We start from the raw sequence: 19894 nt of genomic DNA on the forward strand, positions 1-19894 counted from the left end.
CCTGAAGATCTTCGTCAAACATGAAAATCTACCCAGAAGACACTGTGGCTGAGCACCATAACGTGGGCTGCCAGAGCAGCTGAGTTACCAGCACTGTCCTGCGTTCTGGCTAAGGGGCCTGGGAGCACAGGCGGGATGAAAGGAAGAATGCCTCTGTTCTCCTGAACTTGCAGTTACTCCCTAATAGCGGACAGGACTGTGATTCAATGTATTTCTCAGGAAAATAGATACTAACATTAATCGCATAAATATACATCTTGAAGTGATGCAAAAGGAGACTGGATGAACACCCTTGGTGTTTATTAATACAAATACATAGTTATATCCCCTCGAGTTTTATGAATGCTTAGGACACGGTGTATTTATTTCAGTGGAGATCAAAGACAATGTTCTGTCAGGCTGATGAGTTTCCAAGTGTGGGTATCTTAAAAAGTCATAGACCAGCTAAGGGTTCTTTCTTTTTTAAAAAAGTTTATTTATATTTAGAGAGAGGGGGAAGGGGGAAGAGAGAGAGGAACAGAAACATCAGTATGTGGTTCCCTCCTATGCACCCCTAGTGGGAACCTGGCGGGCAACCCATGTATGTGCCCTGACTGGGAATTGAAGACACGACCCTTTGGTTATCAGGTCGGAAAACCACTGAGCAACACCAGCCAGGGCAGCAAAGGGTTCTTTGGCTTCAAAATTGGGCAGCACTCGCATCAAAAAAAAAATCTAACCATGAACCCCCCAAGCCAAGCCCAGTTGATTCATCACTATGAGTCCTGTGTTGGACTGCTAAATGAACTTTTCATCCTGGAAAGCTAATCAGTTTCTTTGGAGAGTAGAATTTATATATAATTTGTGTTCTTCAAACCCCCATATAATTCCCCCCTGAAATAGTAGTTTACACCTATGGGTATAAGCGTTTGTAATTGATAAGATAGTGATGTCTTTACTTCTTCAACTCTTTTCAAGCTATCTTCTTTTTTACTCCTGTCATTCAAGTCTTTGAAATGCTCCTAATCTTTTCATTCCTTATGTCCCCAAACTATTACCAGTGCATAGGTTACAGTAATCATTCTTATTTGACCTGTAACACATTCACACTCTCTATATAACTATGTTTATAAAACACATACACACACATACAGTTTCACTACAACATAGTAAACATTCTGATTTTACCTATGGCCATTGTCATTAACTGTAGTCTATTTTAAACATGAAGAAATTATAAGGTCAAAATAGCAAACATTGGTGATTTATTTTCCTTAATAAACATAGCTTAAATTAGTATAAAGCCTAAATATGTGTACGTGACCATATTTAAAATATTTTGCCCTAAATGAAGGTATTTTGACACAAACTGCTAGTGACTTTGGAGCCACTGAAGTTGTAATGCATTTCTGAAACATGTTGAATCATCAAAGCTAAATATACCTCTAATTAAAACAAATCCTGCCGTGAGTATGCAGATCAAAAGGAAAGTGCTCTTGATATATTGATGTTCAGTTTGGACCTCCACCTCTTCTGCAGAAATCTCCCAGAGATGCTGCAAAGCCATTAGCGGCGGCTCCATGTTAAAGCTTCCAGTTTAACTCCAGTAGCCTGTGTAAAATCCTGGATTATAAATCACTGTTGCGATCCGTGCCCAGGAACCCATCTAGTCGTATTGTCTACGAGAAGGATGGAGGCAGGGATACTGTGCAACATCTTTAGGGTTGACTGGTCAGAAAATTTAAATTTATTCTGATCAGAATATTTCCAAAGCAATGAGTAAAAATGCTCGGCACTTCTCTGCTCAACATGTAGAAAACTAGGGAGAATTATTATATTCTTTTAAAATGAAGCCCACAGAGGGGTCTACCTTTCACTATTATCATGCTCCATAAAGACTGTATGAAAAGCACTTTGAAAAATCTGAAGTACTTGAAAAATAGATCGTTACTGTATTTTACTTTAAATACTGCAAACCTAACTCTTTATTGTCCACCTTAGTATTCCTGTGCCTTTGGTTTCCCATTTATCTCTCTGAATTTCAGTGTCAGTTTATTCTTGAAGTGTTATATATACCATGGCTATTTGATCTCCTTGTCATTTTTATTGTTACCTTATATTGACAGATCAGCCTATTTTTTTCTTCTACTGGATCCTATACTTGAATTTAAAAAATTGAGATTATCAGGGTAGTCTCTGTCATTAAGTTCCTGTATGCTTATCAGAAAAATATTTGATAACAACATGAAACTCTGTGGTTTTCTTAATTTGTTTTCCATGTAGCAAAATTTGGAACATTTTAGCTTTTACTTGAAAGTTGGTTCTCTTTTTGTTTTTCTTTTCTTCTCTGCCTCATCTTGTAATTTCTTAATCCCCTTTTATTCGTCCCTTCCCCCACCTCTTCACTACTTGTCCCTCTCTGTCTGCTCCTTGACCCGTTTTCTCATGCCAATTCTCTTCTCTTTGGATTATTAGAAGGCTGCTGGATTTTCTCATATACACCTGAACAAATGCTACTCAACAGTGCTTTGTGAGAACTTTTACAATCACTAAAAAAATCCCCATGTAGTCTTACATGAGCATGGAGCATTACATGAGTAGGTGAAGGGCAAAGTTAACAGATTACCTTGGCCATGGAGATGCTGTGGGGGTCAAAGACAGATTGAAATATGGGGTGCACAGATAAATAATTTTAACATGGAACAGAAATTAAATTGGCAAAAAGAAGAGGAGTGTATCTGATACTTAATTGGTGACAATTCATAACAAAAATAATAAAATATTCCACCTGTAGACTTTTCAGTATATGTATATACCTTGTCTCAACAAATAGATGTAAACCAATGGAGGACAGGTTTCAAATATTAAACTTCTCAATATCCTTCAAACTATAGCACAGCTCTTCATATACATCAGGCACCTAAAAGGGGGTTGAGTGAAATATGCAAATCATTATGAAATTGATGACTACCCCCCAAATATTGCTTGATATTACTATCTAAAGAGTTAACACAAATGAATATGAATGCATACACAGATATAAAACATAAACCAAAAAAGAAATTATGCAAAAACATGAAACTAGAGATACACACAAATGCACAAGAGAAAATTGTATGAAAGGATATAGGAAATTTAATTAATTTGCAATCTTAGATAGCAGGTAATTTTAAAATAGTCCAGAATATCTTCATTATTTTCCAGAATCTAAATTTCCAGAAATTATTATAGTGAAGAAGCAACCTGTGAGTAGCTGTGCAATGAATATTTATAGAGAAATATTGACTATGTGCACTTGGACAGGTCATGTTATCTGACCTGCACTTCTGTGTCCCTGAAGTGACTACTTATTTGCCTTTTCATCCGCCTCCTCTGCAAAGATGCTCTGCAAATAAATGAGGTAATGTTTGCAGCTTGGGAAAGAAACCCATCGCATACTCTCAGATGCTCTTACTATTCCACATTCAAGCCTGGTATACTATTGCCTCTGCTTTAAACTGAAATTGTACTGTTTGAGTCCTTGGGTTTGGACCAAAATCTGGGTCAACATATGAGAATGATGATTTTTAATTTTAATTCTGAGGTTCTGTTCAGAGCCCTTGCACGTGTGAGAGAAAACTGTGAAAACAAACAAAGCACATAAATCAAGCTTTGAAAGAGAAAAACATCCGGAAGGATTTTTTATTTGCAGTGGAGAGCGTGAACATTGTATTTCACCGGAGGAATATTTTGCTTCGGGAAGGAGGATAGTGCATGCAGTGTGAGCGTGTGTGTGCGTGTGTGCATGTGTGTGTGTGCGGTGCGTGCGCGCCCGCGGAGAGAGGGCGGGGGAGGCGGATGAGGAGGATGAGATCATAGTTTCAGGATCCTCAGGAAACCCTGGCGCTGGCAGCAGCCAGCCTCTGCTGTGCCCACATGACCCACAACTCTGGCAGCGGACCGGCACTTCCAACATTATTAAATAATAAGAAAGCGGCTCCTACTCCATGCCCAAACCTCCCTGCAGACTGATGGACACCTTCTAAGAGTTTGGCGAGTCAGTGACTGAGGCGCCCGTCCATGCCAAGGTGTGTGCTAGGCGTTTTCTTCCTTGACAGCTCCGGAGTGGGGGAGGGCGTGGGGGTGGAGGGGGTCCCGGTGCCCGGAGAAGAGTGGGCGCCGGGCCGGGCTGCCGCGCGCCGCCCCCGGGAGCCGGGTGCCGCGGGGCGAGCCGCGGGGCGGGAGATGCACTGGACGCGCAGCCCCGGCTACGCAGGGACCGCAGCCGCCCACGGAGCCGGGGCGCGGACCGCGGAGGCTCGGCTGCCCGAGCAAGGGCGGGCGCCGCGCACCCGGCAAAGTCAACAGTGGAAGCGGACGGCGAACGCCGGCGGGGGCAGGGAATCACCCCAACGCCCACTCGCGGGGTTCCCACCTGTGCGCGGGCGCGGGCCGCGGCGAGCGCGAAGCATGTGCCCGGCGCCGCAGCCAGGACTGCGGCGCGGCGCTTCCCCGGGCGGCGGGCGGCGCCTCGGGCCCGCGGGGCGGCGGTAGCGGCTGCTGCAGGATGGCCGGTCCCGGGGCGCAGGGCCCGCGCAGGTAAATCTCAGCTGCCCGCGGAGGCCCGGCGGCGCCGCAGCCCCTGCTGTCGCCGCTGCGTCGCTCTCTCGTCGGCGACGGCGGCCGGCTCCCTCGCGTCGCGGGTTGAGTTGTTTTTGTTGCCGTTGCTGCCCTCTGGGTCGTCCTGGGGTCTGAGCTGCTGGGAGGCGGCGGGGCCACAGCCATTAGGGATGACACTCACGTTGAGGACCGGTCTGCGGGGCCCTGACCGGGAAATCCGCGAGGGGTTCCTTTCCCACCAGTGGCGTCTGCGCGGGGAGCAGCCCGCTGCGGCGCGGGGCAGACGGTGGGTGGGAGTGGGCACTCTGTCCTGGGGTCGCGGGGGTCGGCTGGGCAGTCAGGTGAGTATCTGGAGCTTTTGTAGCCTGTTGCCCACTTTGGAGTTTTCCACTGGACAGACGGCGGACAGGAGGTTGGTTCTGGTACCCGAAGTGGGAGGTGGAGAGGTGTCTGTCAAAAGACCAAAGCCAAGGAGAGAAAAGGGGTGGCGACAGCGGTGCTTGGGCTCAAAGGTACCATACCTGGGACTTGGTAGTAAAACTTTCCCTTTGACAGGCTTGGCCTATGGCTTTCTTGTCTCAGAAGATAAGTGTACGAAATATTAAATGTACACTTGTGAAGCTAACCATCGTTATATTCAATCTTGCTCTAAAAAATGGTCCTTTAAGTTGATGTTTACCTTTACATTCTCCTGTTCTGTTACAATCACTTGTTATTTAATGTGCTTTGTGTTAACTCTTGAATATAACAATAACCTATATTGTTGAAATACAGCTATTAATTTCTTTTACCAAAACCCCCCACTTATTTTGTTTATTCCAAAGGCAGAAACTTTAGGGGGGAAAACAGCTTATCCAGACACAGTTCTGTGTTCTTCAGCTTTATTCTATCACTTAATTCTTACAACATCGTAAAGAGTAGGTAACAATATTATACACCTTTTGGAGATAAGGAAATCCACAGGGAGGTGAAATAACTCACCCAAGGTCATATAGTTATGAAATACTAGAGCCCAGATGGACTTTTGGTGTACTGTTAACAAATTCGTTTTATATGTATGTAAAACAAGACCCTCTCATTCTTCCTAAAGTTTTCTATGTTTGATATATCGCCCACATCTCTGTACTAAGATGGCCTCTTAAGTTTGTGCTACACGTGGGGGCAATTAACTCCTTTTCTAATCTTCAATACTGTAATCGTGGCAAACCTACTTTCAGTGGTTTCCTTTTGTCACAATGAACCAAGGTTCCGGCAACAATGATAGACTAAAGTAGTATTTATAAGCAAAGTTAAGATTTTTAGTAATTAAGATTTACCAGCAAAGTATTGTAAATTATTATAAAGCAGATAGCTGAATCTATTTGTTTCCACTTTGCTCAAAGCATGGTCATCATTTTCTTCAGAATACCATCTTGCAGAAATTTTTATCAAGTTTAATCAACTTCCATACAATCATTCTGACCAGAGGTTATGCAGTTTTAAAAGAAGAGTTACGCAGTTCTCTTTCAACTACCAGTGATTAAAAGTAGGCTGTATTCTGAGAGTGTCTGTGTGTGTCTTGTCTGTTAGCCAATGGTATGTACTTGATACAAAGTTGGGGAGCAATGAAGACAAATGAAATTTTTCTCATTGGATCTAAGTCTAAATACTTTTTAAATCTTCACTTGTTTAAAGTGAACCACGGTGTTGAAAAAGGTCTCAGCGGGTGAACTCTGCACATATTTAGAGAATTACTCTTCACTGGAACTTACCATGGAGCACTCACAATACTCATTCTGTTGGGCAGATGTCTGTCTTAAATCTTCATCTGTTATTTCTTCAAGTAATGTAATTGTTTCTTTATATAATGAGTTGCAAAATTATTTTGACATTCATAGATTTTCTTAATTCTTGTCATTTAGTGTAATTAAATTCAATATACGTACTTCAAATTCACACTTAGTCAACATTGTAAGTGAAAAGAGACTGGAATCCAACTGGAACTACCTGGAAACATATTGGGATGTGAAAAAAAAAAGTCCTGCTCTTCATTGGTTAACCTCCTCAAACCACAGGGTTATTTTGGGATGCTGGAGTGCAGTGCTGTGGTCGGAAGGGTTGCGTGCCATCAGACACAAGTGTTTTTGATATTGCAATTGAGTCTGAATTCTCCGAGACTATTTATATAGAACAGGGATTTTCAACTGGTGCGCTGCGGCAAGCACACTGGCGTGCCGCAAGAATGTTTAAAACATACAATACCTGACTATTTTGTCAGGGTCACCGACCTCTTTTCCCTTAGATTATTGAATAAAAAAATGATAACAGCCAACACAATAATAGCTGCCTTGTGTGAATGAATCAAAATGATACCTATTTTTGTCAGATCAGCAAAAAAATAGAATATACTTAATGGCATGCCGCAGAATTTTAGTCATTAGTTTGTGTGTGCCATGAGATGAAAAAGTTGAAAATCGTGGATATAGAACGTGATTGTCAGTAAGGCATAAATCCTGTGATACATACACATATCCTTTCATTACTGACAAAGATCTGTTCCAGTTTTCTAGTTTCTGTTACTCGTTTTAGAGAAGGCATTACCTTGTTACTTTTACCTCACCTGGTAGATTTGACATGATTTTTTCCTGTCAAGTCCCACACCTGTAGTTTCAGGAGAATTGTACTTTCTCTGCCTCTTGAAAGCGCCTCTATTCGAGGTACCAGATGGAGGACTGAAGATCAACGGTGAGCAGACAGATGAGTGAGCCCTGCCAACACAGGGGGTCAGACTTTAATAAAATAATCATACAAATAAACTCTAATTTACAAATTGAGGTAAATTCTCTGAGAAAAGGAATTCAATAAGAATGTGTGTTAAGGAATTCTGGACCAGGCAGGGAGTTCAAAACTGGATACCCATGAATCAGGGATTCGGGGAGGAGTGACATTGAGGAAGTGTTTACTGAGTAAAGTGGTCTTCTTAAGGGCTTTCATGAATATTTTCTGAATTATTTTCTGAGTCAGAGACTTTTGTCCCATTCTGGGTATCTCTACACTTCTCTGTTCACCGGAAGACATACTATTTCCCCTCATCCATTTATGGGCATGGGAAGGTTTACAAAACTGTCAATATTTTTTGAAATACATAGAGCACATGCTATTCATATGTGGTGGTTATCCTATTTGCTAAGAGTTGTTTAAGGAAATAGTGTCCTTTTCTTTCTTTGCCTTAACAACCATATTCAAATTTTAGAAATTAGTTGTGTGTGTGTGTGTTAAAGTGACAGAATGTTTCAAAATAGACGCATAACTGATTCATCACACAATATCTAAGATGCTACAATGTCCAAGAGAAGAGAAGAGGCTCCAGGGTAAGGGAGGTGATGTTAGGTGTTTAATATACTGGGAAAGTGGGAATTAACAATTTAAATAACAATAATATTTAAATTTATTGAATACTTGCTGTGTGCTAGACATCATTTTATGGGCTCTAAATTAACTTATGGATTCCTCACAATGAAGGAATCCATAACTTATGAAGTCAGCATCAATTATTGCTATCCTCATTTTACAGAAAGGGAAACTGAAGTCCAAGGAGGACAATAATCATGACCGCTGTTACAAAGGTAGAGATGAGCCCTAAACTCAAGGCTTCTGATTGTTTAGTCTATACTTGAACTATTGGTGTGTAACACCTGGTTCATAAATTTACTGGTGCATTAGATTCCCATCATTCTAGCAAATAATAACACCTCCTAATTTGATCTGTTACTTTTTCCTTCATAAAAATCAGTGGAAAATAACACTTTTTCTGTATCAATGCTTTTTTGACTCATATTTTATAGACACAATATATATAAAGCAAGAAGAGATATATAAATGCCTAGACAAAAACTGGTGACTTCTGGATTGTGAGAAATGTCTCACTATATACTATTAATTTTTAAAATTCAAAAACAGTAATTTGAGCTCCATTTGAAATACTATATGATCTCACCTTTAACTGGAACATAATCAACAAAAGAAAAAAGCAAACAAAATATAACCAGAGACATTCAAATTAAGAACAACGTAACAATAGCCAGAGCGGAGTAGGGCAGGGATAGTGGGGAGAGAGGTCTATAGGAGCTATTATAAAGGACACAAGGTTAAAATCAAGGGGGAGGGTAGAGGTGGGGGAGGGAGGTGGGACTGGCTGGGGTGGGGTGGAGGGATGGGGAGAAAATGCAGACAATTGTAACTGAATTAAGAAAAAATAAAAATAAATAGAATATCCTAAAAAAAAAGAAACTGTTGAAAGTTTTAACACTAATAATACATACTTGAGCATTCCAAATAATTAGGGAAAGGTACCTTTAATAGCTGCAAGTTCTATGACCGTTAGTAAAGTTAAGAATTTAAGTCTCCTGTTTCACCTTCCCCCAAGTCTTTGTCCAGAGTATGCACTGCAAGGAGGCTGTAAAGTATAACATGAAAACATCTGTTGAATTGTCCTGGTAAAACATTTTAAAACCCTGTTAATTTTTACATTGAGATCTTTTGACATGACTCATAGTAATTATTATGATAAAAATGCTTAATTTCAAATACTATCCAAACAGTGTTAACCTAAGACACATGGCATGTCATTAGCAAAGTGAAGTACTGATTGGTTAACTGTGCTAATATATAGAGATGTTTGCACAGTGTCCAAAAATAAATGTTAGTCAATGTTATCTCTCCCTGCAAACAATGGGTACTATGCCATTGATATGATTAAGGTTAGTGTTAACCATGAATCATAATTCATACATAGTACACATACAAATGAGACTCTTCTTTGTAGCTGTTGGAAATCCTTAAAACAGAACAAATATTTTCTATGACTCATTTATCCCTATTACAAATGTGATACATTATTTCTCTGTATGCTCAGCTTTATACAAAGCTTTATATCATTGAGTAAGTAACCAAGTATTGTTCTAATTTATCCCATAAGGAAAGAGATGCAAGTCTTGATTTTGCCAAGAAAAATAAAGACTTGATTTTGCCAAAAAAAAAAAAAGACTTGACTTTGCTTTGTGTGCATGTGTTATCACAGTAGAGGATGCCATCAAGTACACCAAAGAATAACTCATTAACTGGAGTTTACAATTTGATGCCATAGTACAGTGTCCTATCCCAAAGAGTGTTGTGTGTTTAATGTAAATATAAACTATATCCATCAGTTGTAATAGTTTAGGTTATGCAGTCATAACAACTCTAAAATCTGTGACTGAAAAATAAAAACCCCACAGAGGATTATTTCTTGCCAATGCTACGTGCCCTTGTTGGCCAATAAAAGACTCTATTCTACATCGATATCACTCAGACCCAGGCTGATAAAGCCCTATCACCTAAAACATCCTCATCCTTCATCAGGCACATGAGAACATGATGAATCACCCACCATTCTTAAAGTCTTTCATCAGGGAGCAGTACTTGCCAGTTCCACGCATATTTATTGGCCAAAGCAAGTCATATGGCCATTCCTATTCATAAGTACAACTCTATCACCTGCCCAGATGGCAGAAAATGGCAAGATCTGTGAACAGACCTAATGATTACCACGTAAAATTAGCCAGTTCTCTTCAATAGTTTTATCACCTAAAAATGATTTATGATTTAATGTCAAAGTGGAATCACCAGCAAGTGTGTTTAGAACTTCAGCATGGGAAGGTAATTCCTGCACAAAATGACCAGCACAGAAAGTAGATACTAAATTGGTGAAACTGATGACATCCTTTTCTTTCAGTGAAGGTTGAGGTTAGTCAAGGGATGACAACAGCTATGATTTATTTTGAGTGAATAACAGGTAGCCAACTTGACAGCAAGCATAAAGCCATGAGCACTGCCAAGACCTGCTTACAGCACCCAAGCTGTGTTTTTCTGAACACATTTGATAATATCAACATGGTACAGAAAACAGAATTGCTAGGTGTATATCTTTTATTGACACCTGCACCTACAGAAACAGAAGTATCATATGTGCTATCATATATTATTGTAAAAACAGTAATACAGATAAACATACAAACCAACTGTATGTTTATTTTACATGGCCAAACATACTCTCTGTATGCTCAACTTCATACAAAGCTTTTCATCATAGAGAGACTAGCAAGCTATTGTTCTAATTTATACCACAAGGAAAGAGATGTAAGACTTGATTTTTTATGTGTATGTGTGTGCAGATGTTATCAGAGTGGAGGATGCCATCGAGTACACCAAAGAAAAACTCATTACCTAGAGTTTACAATTTAATGCTATAGTACAGTGCCCTATTCCAAAGTATGTTGTGTGTTTACCCCTATGGGGAAAATGGCACCATCTTAAAACTTAACACTAAAAAAAAATCCAGTTAGAAAGGTGCAAATAACATGAAGAGATATTTCACCTAGGATGATATATAAATGCCAGGAAACCACATGAAAAGATGTTCATCATCATTAAGGAAATGCAAATTAAAACCACAATGATATATCACTACAAACCTATCAGTATATTCATTGCAAGTATATAGAAATTCATTGCTTTTTGTATGTTTATTTGTATCCTTGGAACTTCCTCAACTTATTAGTCCTAGAAGATTTTTTAAATTTTTAGAATTGTCTATGTAGACCATCATGTCATTTGAAACTAAGGACAGTTTTATCTTTTTCTTTCCAATCTGTATGCCTTTTGTTTTCTTTTCTTGCCTTATTGCACTGGCTAGAACTTCCAGTACTGTGTTGAATAAGAGTGGTAAGAGTGACATTGTTAGCTTGTTGCTGATCATCAGGGTAAAACATTTCATCTTTCAACATTAAGTATAATATCAACTGTCAATATTTTTGTAAATGTAATCAAATTGAAAATTTTTGCCTTTATTCCAGTTTTGGGGTTTTTTTTTTTATCATGAATAGGTACTAATTTTTGTCAAATGCTTTTTTTCACCAAGTGATATGATTATTTAATCTTTCTTCTTTAGTCTATTAATTTAGTCTATTAATATGGTGAGGTATATTGATTGATTTCTCACTAGAACCAACCTTGCATTCTTGCAATAAACCCCATTTGTACAAATTAATCATTATATATAATTTGTAGCACACATTACTATTTGCCAATATTTTGTTAAATATTTTTATATTTCATTCATGGGATGTATTGGTCTATAGTTTTGTTTTTTGGTACTTTCTTTGTTATTAGTATCAGAGTAATACTAGCTTCATAAAATGACTTGGGATGTGTTTCCTACTCTCTTATTTTCTGAGAGAAATTATATATAATTGGTCTTTATTATTTTTAATTATATTTTATTGGTTATGCTATTACAGTTGTCTCAGTTTTTCCCCATTTCCCCCCCCTCCACCCAGTAGCCCCCACTCCCTCAGGCAATCCCCCCACCATTGTTCATGTCCATGGGTCATACGTATAAGTTCTTTGGCTACTCCATTTCCTATACTGTACTTTATATCCCCACGGCTATTCTGTAATTGCCTATTTGTACTTCTTAATCCCCTCACCTCCTCACCCATTTCCCCATACCCCCTCCCATCTGGCAACCATCAAAGCATTCCCCATATCCATAATTCTGCCTCTGTTCTTCTTGTTTGCTAAGTATGTTTTGTAGATTCAATTGTTGATAAATATGTACTTATTGCCATTGTATTGTTCATAGTTTTGATCTTCTTTTCCTTAAATAAGTCCCCTTAACACTTCATATAATAATGGTTTGGTGATGGTGAATTCATTTAGTTTTTTCTTGTTTGGGAAGCTCTTTATATGTCCTTCGATTCTCAATGATAGCTTTGTTGGGTAAAGCAATCTTGACTGTAGGTCCCTGCTTTTCATGACTTTTAACATTTCTTGCCAGTCCTTTCTAGCCTGCAAAGTTTCTTTAGACAAATCAGCTGACATTCTTATGGTTACACCCCTATAGGTAACTAACTGCTTTTCTCTTGCTGCATTTAAGATTATCTCTTTATCTTCATTTAACCTTTGACATTTTAATTGTGATATGTCTTATAGTGGGTCTTTTTGCATCCATCTTGTTTGGGACTCTCTGTGCTTCCTGGACTTGCATGTCTATTTCCTTCACCAAATTAGGGAATTTTTCTTTCATTATTTTTTCAATTAGATTTCTAATTTCTTGCACTTTCTCTTCTCCTTCTGGCACCCCTATGATGTGAATATTGGAAAGATTGAAGTTATCCCAGAGGCTTCTTACACTATCCTTGTTTTTTTGGGAATCTTTTTTTTTCTTGTTCTGATTAGTTTTCTGCTTCCTTATGTTCCAAATCATTGATTTGATTCTCAGCTTTATTCACTCTAATGTTTTTCCCTATAAATTGTTCTTTATTTCAATTAGTGTACCTACATTTCTGACTGGATTGTGTTTATGCCATTGAGGTCCTCACTAAGTTCCTTAAGCATCCTTATAACCAGTCTTTTCAACTCTGCATCTAACGGATTGCATACCTCCACTTTGTTTAGTTCTTTTTCTGGAATTTTGATCTGTTCTTTCATTTGGGCCATGTTTCTTTGTCTCTTCATTTTGGCAGCCTTCCTGTGTTTCTTTCTATGTATTAGGTACATCTGCTATGACTCCCTATCTTGGTAGCTCGGCCTAATATAGTAGGTGTCCTGTAGGGTCTAGTGGTACAGCCTCCCCTATCACCCAAGCTGGGTACTTGAGGTGTGCCCTTTGTGTGGGCTGAGTACACCCTCCTCTTGTAGTTGAGCCTTGATTGCTTTTGTCAGGGTCTGTGGGGGAAATTTATCCAGGCCAGTCATTTGAAAGGACAAACCATGACCACTGACCACTAACCTCCACCCTCTGTGGAGGATCAACTGTGCAGGGGCATGTGGTGGTGCTTTGACATTGTCTGTTGCTGTCCACTGGGTGTGCAGGCTCTGGGGTTTCCTAGGTGGTGCAGGCCAATGTCAGCCCCAACTTGTATTCTGCCTGAGGCTACCCTGTATGAGATATAAAGCAATCTCAGTTGGCTGCTATTTGTGCTGGACTTGGAGATTCCAAGGCAAAGCGAAGCTGTGAATTTAGGTTGACTGCTGCTAGTGCCAGGCCTGGATCACTTAGCAAGAGGTATGAGGGTAGGGGCTCACTGAGGCCAGCTGTTGCTTGTTTGGTAGGATTTAGGAAGTTGTGAAGCATGAGCCAAGACCAGCTATTTGTATGGAAAAGTCACAGTTAACAGTTTGGGTGGGTGTAAGTTGAGTGGGACCGAGTCTTAGAGGATCTCCAGGGTGAGGCAAGCAATGTTATCCAGGTTGATGGAGTGTCAGATATGGCACCCACCTGCTGGCTCTGTGGCTCTGTGGGGGGAGGGTTCAGCAAAGGGACAATGGCCTCTGCTGGCCTTTCTGTTTTGAAGAAAGCTGTCCACCAGCTCCTGTCTTGACGCCAGATACTTCAGTTCCTCCCCTTATGCCATGGGTGCCTTTCAAACTGCTACCCCAGTGCTGGAGCTCAGAGGGAGTAATTCTGAGTAAGTCCATATGTGGGTTCTTTAAGAGGAACTGCTTGGGACTCCAGGAGTTTCTACCACTGACTCAATCCCTGCTGGGTTTTGCAGCCAGAAGTTACAGGGACTTATCTTCCTGGCAGTGGAACCCTGGGCTGGGTGGCCTTGTCGGGGGCTGGGACTCCCCACTCTTGAGATATCCCTCCTGAATTTTATCCACCACAGGTGAATGTGGGACCAGCCTGTTCTGCCCCTACTACCAGTCTGGATGGATGGGGTTTCTTTAATTCCATAGTTGTCAGACTTCCCTTCAACTTGATTTCTGATGGTTCTGAGTGTTGTTTGTTCTATATTTTAGTTGCAATTTTGATACGGTTGTGCAAACAGGGGAGCCATGTTTATCTATGCTGCCATCTTAACCAGAATGTTTGGTAGAATTCTTCACCATCTGGGCTGGGAGGTTTCTTTTTTAGGGTATTTTTTTTGCTTTTTGTTTTAGGTTGAGTACTCTATTTCCTTAATACTTGTATTTGTTTGCTACAGTTGCCATAACAAAATAAAACAAACTGGGTAGCTTAAACAGAAATATATTTCCTCACATTTCTGGAGGCTTGGAAGTTCAATATTAAGGTGTCGGCAGGTTTGGTTTCTACAGAGGCCTCTCTGTTTCACATGCAAATGACTGCCTCCTCACTGTGTCCTCACAAGGTCTTTCCCCTGTGTGCACATCCTTAGTGTCTCTCTAGGTGGTCAGATTTCCTCTTATAAAGATACCAGTCAGATAGGATTAGGGCCCTATCTCCAAATATGGCCATGTTCTGTTCTAGGGCTTGGGGCTTTAACATATGAATTGAAGGGAGGAATACAACTCAGCCCATAATTGTACTTTTAAGCTATCTAAATAATCTGCTTCATATTGTGAGAGTTGTGATAATTTGTTTATTAAGAAATTGGTTCTTCATCTAAGCAATCCAATTTATTTCTGTAGAGTTAATCATAATAATTATTTTTGTTCTTTTAATCTGCAAAGGCTCTGTAGTGATATACCTTGCTTCATTCTTGATGTTGGCAATTTCTTCTGTCAGTTTTGCTAGAGGTTTTTCAATTGTATTCATCTTTAACAGAACACATTTTTGTTTCATTTATTTTCTTCATTGTTTTTCTGTTTTCCATTTCATTGATTTCCACTCTTATAATTATTATTTTCTCCATTCTACTAGTTTTTGCTCATCTTTCTTTATATTGTTGGGTATTTAGATTATTGGTTTTAGTTTTTCTTCTTTTCTACTGTATGCATTTATTTCCCTCCCAGTGCTGTCAAAGCTATGTCACCAACATTTTAATATGTTGTATATTCACTTTATTTAAGTTCAAGTACTTTATAAAATGTATTTTGAGATTTTCTTTTTGGCCCATTGGTTATTTAGAAGTGTGTTGTTTAGTTTCCAAATGTTTGGAGATTTTTCTGTTATCTTTGTTATTGATTTTTAGTTGGGTTCTGTTTTTGTCAGAGAACACACTATATGACTTTAATTCTTTTAAATTTTTTGAGGCTTATTTTATGGCCTGAAGTGTTTTCTGTCTTGGTATATGTTCCATGAGCACTTAGAAAGATTGTGTATTCAGCTGTTTGGGGGTAGAGTGCTAGAGTGTTCTGTTAGTGCTCATTCCATCCTTTTGGTTGATGTTGCTGATGACTTCTTTTATATGTTTGCTAATTTTCTGTCTCGTTTATTGATTGTTGAAAGAATGTGAAGCCTCTAATTGTAATTGTGAATTTGTCTGTTTCCCCTTTTATCTCTATCAGTTTGATTTTACATGTTTTGTAAGTCTGTTGTTTGTTATATACATATTTAGGATTGCTATGTCTTCTTGGTATATTGACTCATTATTATATAATATTCCTCTCTATACCTGGCAATTTCATTTGCTCAAGTCTAGCATAACTGATATTAACATAAACACTCCTTTTTCCTTTGGTATTTGCATGATATCTCTCTTTCCATCCTTTCACTTTCAATCTGTCTATATTGTTAAAATGGATGAGTTCCTCATAGAGAAAAATAAAGTTGGATTTTTACATTTACTGGACTTATTGATATATTAGGGTTTATGCCTGCCATTTTATTATTTGTTCTTTCCCTCTGTTTTTGTTTTTAGTTTCTCTGGGATTTTCCCCTGCCTTCATGTCAGTTACTTGAGCGTTTATAGAATTCCATTATGATTTGTCTATAATGTTTTTAAGTGTACTCTTGTTTAGGTTTTTTAGTGACTGCTCTAAGTGTCACATCATACACATGTAAGTTGGCGTTGTTTACTACTATTGCAGTTTATCAGTTCAAGTCAAGCACGGGCACCTTCTCTCTTTATGTCCCTTTACCTCCCTCCATTTATAGTATAAACATCCTACATATTTCCTCTATATACATTAAGAACTTCACTAGACAGTATTATAATTTTTGTTTCAACTGTCAAATATAATTCTGAAAGCTCAAGAAGAGAAAGTTCGTTGTATTTATTCATATTTTTGCTTACTATGTTCTTTCTTCTTTTATGGTGTTCCAACATCCCCCTTTTATTGCTTGCTTTGTGTTTTGAGAACTTCCTGTAGCCATTCTTTTAGAGCAGACAGATCTGCTGATGATAAAATATCCTTGTTTTCCTTTATCTGAGAATGTCTTGATTTCTCCTTCATTCCTGAAGGGTATATTAACTGGATATAGAATTCTAAGTTAACAGTTCTTTTCTGTGGGCACTTGAAAAATGTTGTACCACTTTCTTCTGGCCTCCATGGATTCTCATGAGAAATCTGTCATTCTAATTGGTTTTTCTCTTAAAAGCAAAGTATCATTTCTCTCTAGCTCTTTCCCAGATTTTTTTTGTCTTTAGTTTTTATAAATGTGACTGTGCCATGTATATGCCCTGTCCATTTTCTTTTCTCCTTCCAGGTCCCCAAGATATGAACGTTAGATCTTTTGTTTTAATCACACGGTGCATTAGTTTCCTGTGGCTGCTGTAATATAATACCACACACTTGGTGCCTTACAACAGCACATATTTATTCTCTTACAGTTCTGGAGCCCAGAAGTAAGAAATCAGTTTTCCTGACCTAATGTCAAGGCATTGGCAAGGCGTGTTCCTTCTGAAGGCTCAGGGAGACTATACATTTCTTTGCCTTTTCTAGCTTCTGTTGGCTACGTGTATTCTTTGCCTCACAATTTCTTCCTTGCATTACTCCAGCATCCTTCATCACATCTGTCATAATCTTCTGTCATCACAGTTCCTGCTTATTTTTCTGCAGTCAAATCTACCTCCGTCTTCTTCTTTCAGAGATTCTGTGATTGCATTTAGGGCTCACCTGGATAATCATCTACAAACTCTCTTTTGCCATGTAAAATAACATTCAGTTTCCAGGGATTAAGACCAATCTGAATATCTTTGGGAGCCATTATTCAGTTTACCACGCACAGGCTTCTGAGGCTTTGCTGCTGTTATTGATTTCAGTCTGTTTTCCCTGTTGGTCAAACAGGATAATTCCAATTACTCCATCACCCAGCTTACAGATTCTTCTGTCACTTCCATTCTGTTATCGATCTCACCCACTGAAGTGCATATTTTGGTCATAGTTGTTTTAGTTCTAAAATTTCCATTTGGTTCTTTCTTATGTGTTCTGTTTCTCAGCTGACACTTTCTAATTTTTCTTTCGTTTTAAGCATGTTTATAAATTGCTTATTTAAGTATTTTTTATTATGGCTGCCTTAAAAACTTTGTCAAGTAATCTAACATCTTTGTCATCTCACTATTGGTATATTTTAATTGTCTTTTCTCATTCAGTGTGAGATTTTCATGGTTCTTCGTATGATGAATAATTTTCAGTTGAAACCTAGACATCTTCCTATTAGGTTAAGAGACTCTGGATCTAATTTGAACCTGTTTTGGCAGAATTCCCCTAACATCACCCTAGTGGGCAAAATGAGGACGGTGCCACCTCATCACTGCCAGGTCGGGGTAGAAATGCAAGTTTTGCACTCACTCTCTCCTGTCACCTGAGGGGGCTCCACATCACTATGGGACAAGGTAGAATTCAGGCTCCTCACCTCATCTTCGCTGATACCTTCCTACCTAGGAGTGGTAGGAGTGCCTCTTTTCTGTAACCCGGTGACCTGCACTGATATAATGGGGACAGGGAGATAGTGTGATTACTGCTGGGCCGTGAGGACAGTCCTGACTCTCCATCACCCTCCTGTAACATCACCCAGGGGACAGGGGAGGGGATGCTCAGTAGAGCCAGGTGAGGGCACAAGTCCAGGCTCCCCAGATAGTGTCCATTGACAACCTGTTGGGGTGGGAGGTGGGGAGTCTCATTACCAAATGGTGGGAATGAAGTTCTCAGCTCCCTACTTGATCTTCCGCGATACCACCTTGGTAGGGGTGAGGGGAGTTGGGGCGCCTTATGTCAACCTGGTGAGGGTGGAAGTGTCAGTTCCCTACCCAGCCTTCGTTGGCATAAGTATGGTAGATGCCCAGTTTTTTTCAGTTTTATTTGGCCAGAGTAGAACAGTTATTGTCTAAATGTTTTCTTGTTTTATGTTGCTTCTTTCCAGGTCCTTTGGCTAGGACAGTATGCTTTTGTTGATCCTTAAAAAATAATCTGTGCCTATGGCTCCCTCCAGGTTCCTGGTTTCTTTAGCTCCAAGTCTGGGGCCTATGAGGGAATTTAAAACTCCAGGGAATTTACCACCCTGTCATTCCTTGCGCCCTGAGGCCCTCTAGCTGGTTTGCCTTCTGTCCAACTTTCAGAGTCTTTGTATGCTCATTTTATGTAGAACATCCAGAGTTTTTCTTTTTTTTTTAATCTTTATTATATTTTTTCCATTATTATTTACCCCCTTATACCCCCCTTCCCCCAGCAATCAGCACACTGTTGTCCATGTCCATGAGTCCTTTTTCCTTTTGGTCAATCCTGCCACTCCCTAACCTCCCTCCCCCACTAGCTGTCATCTGTGGGGTTTTAGTTGTACTTAGTAGTAGGAATGGGCGAAAGTATTTTTACCCCACCTTCACAGAAGTTTAATCCATATTTTTTATGCAAGTGTAAACTGAAAAACATCACTCAACATCGATCCTCAAGGATGAATCTCAGGGGATTCCTGCTGATCTGTTTCCGAATAATAAGCACTTTACAGGCCAGTGGGATGAGGGCGTTCTTGGACAGCGATGCAGAAAAGATCACAGAACATTCCGTCTGTGTTGGGTTCGGAGACCACGTGAAGGTACTCTTACTCCTCCGAGTCAATGCTTTCTCCTCTTTGGGGAAACCAGCACTGTAGGCTATAGCAAGATTGGAGATTCCTCCCATTCTAACAGACTTTTCTGGCAGGATTCTAGAGCTACACCATTCCAGACTTTACTGTATTTTCTCCAAGTATTCTTTATACCTGGAAACATTATCCATCAGAAATGCAGTTTTAAACCAGAAAGTGTGAAGGAAAATGTTACTAAGTTAGAAAGGAAACAGTGAACATAAAATCCATATTTAAACTATAATTGAGGAGCACCTACCAGCAAACATTCATGTTAATTTTTTATGTAAAATACATTAAAAATAAATGTATTGATTTTGTCAAGTTCTTTGATTACTACCCAGTAGATTAAGTACAAGAGATGGGGCTAAGAATTTTCTGCTTCAAATTAATATGCTGAGGAATAACAGGGAGGCAATTACAAAGAAAAATAATCTAGGGAAATTCTCCCCAGAGACAAATCAAGTTATTGACATCGTAGTTGCCCATAAAGTGCTCACTGTAAGAGAGCAAAGTTTCTCAAAGTGTGGTAAGGAGCATCATCACAAT

The 19894-nt window shown here is 39.4% G+C and overlaps 1 protein-coding gene across 8 annotated transcripts in view; it reads left to right on the top strand.

Moving 5' to 3' along the window:
* Positions 1-3834: 3834 nt before the first annotated feature.
* Positions 3835-19894, top strand: part of DTNA (dystrobrevin alpha) — a 348472-nt gene continuing 332412 nt past the window's right edge. For 3 of the 8 annotated variants that reach the window (XM_053913093.2, XM_071219536.1, XM_053913094.2), the window contains exon 1: positions 3837-4046. The gene's annotated coding sequence lies outside the window, so the exon portion shown is untranslated. Of the gene's footprint in view, positions 4047-19894 lie in introns of all 8 variants that reach the window. The other 5 variants (XM_053913090.1, XM_045187823.3, XM_053913096.1 and 2 more) reach the window with 4 other exon arrangements.

The sequence above is a fragment of the Desmodus rotundus genome, chromosome 10, assembly GCF_022682495.2.
Source record: "Desmodus rotundus isolate HL8 chromosome 10, HLdesRot8A.1, whole genome shotgun sequence".
Taxonomy (NCBI): Eukaryota; Metazoa; Chordata; class Mammalia; order Chiroptera; family Phyllostomidae; genus Desmodus; species Desmodus rotundus.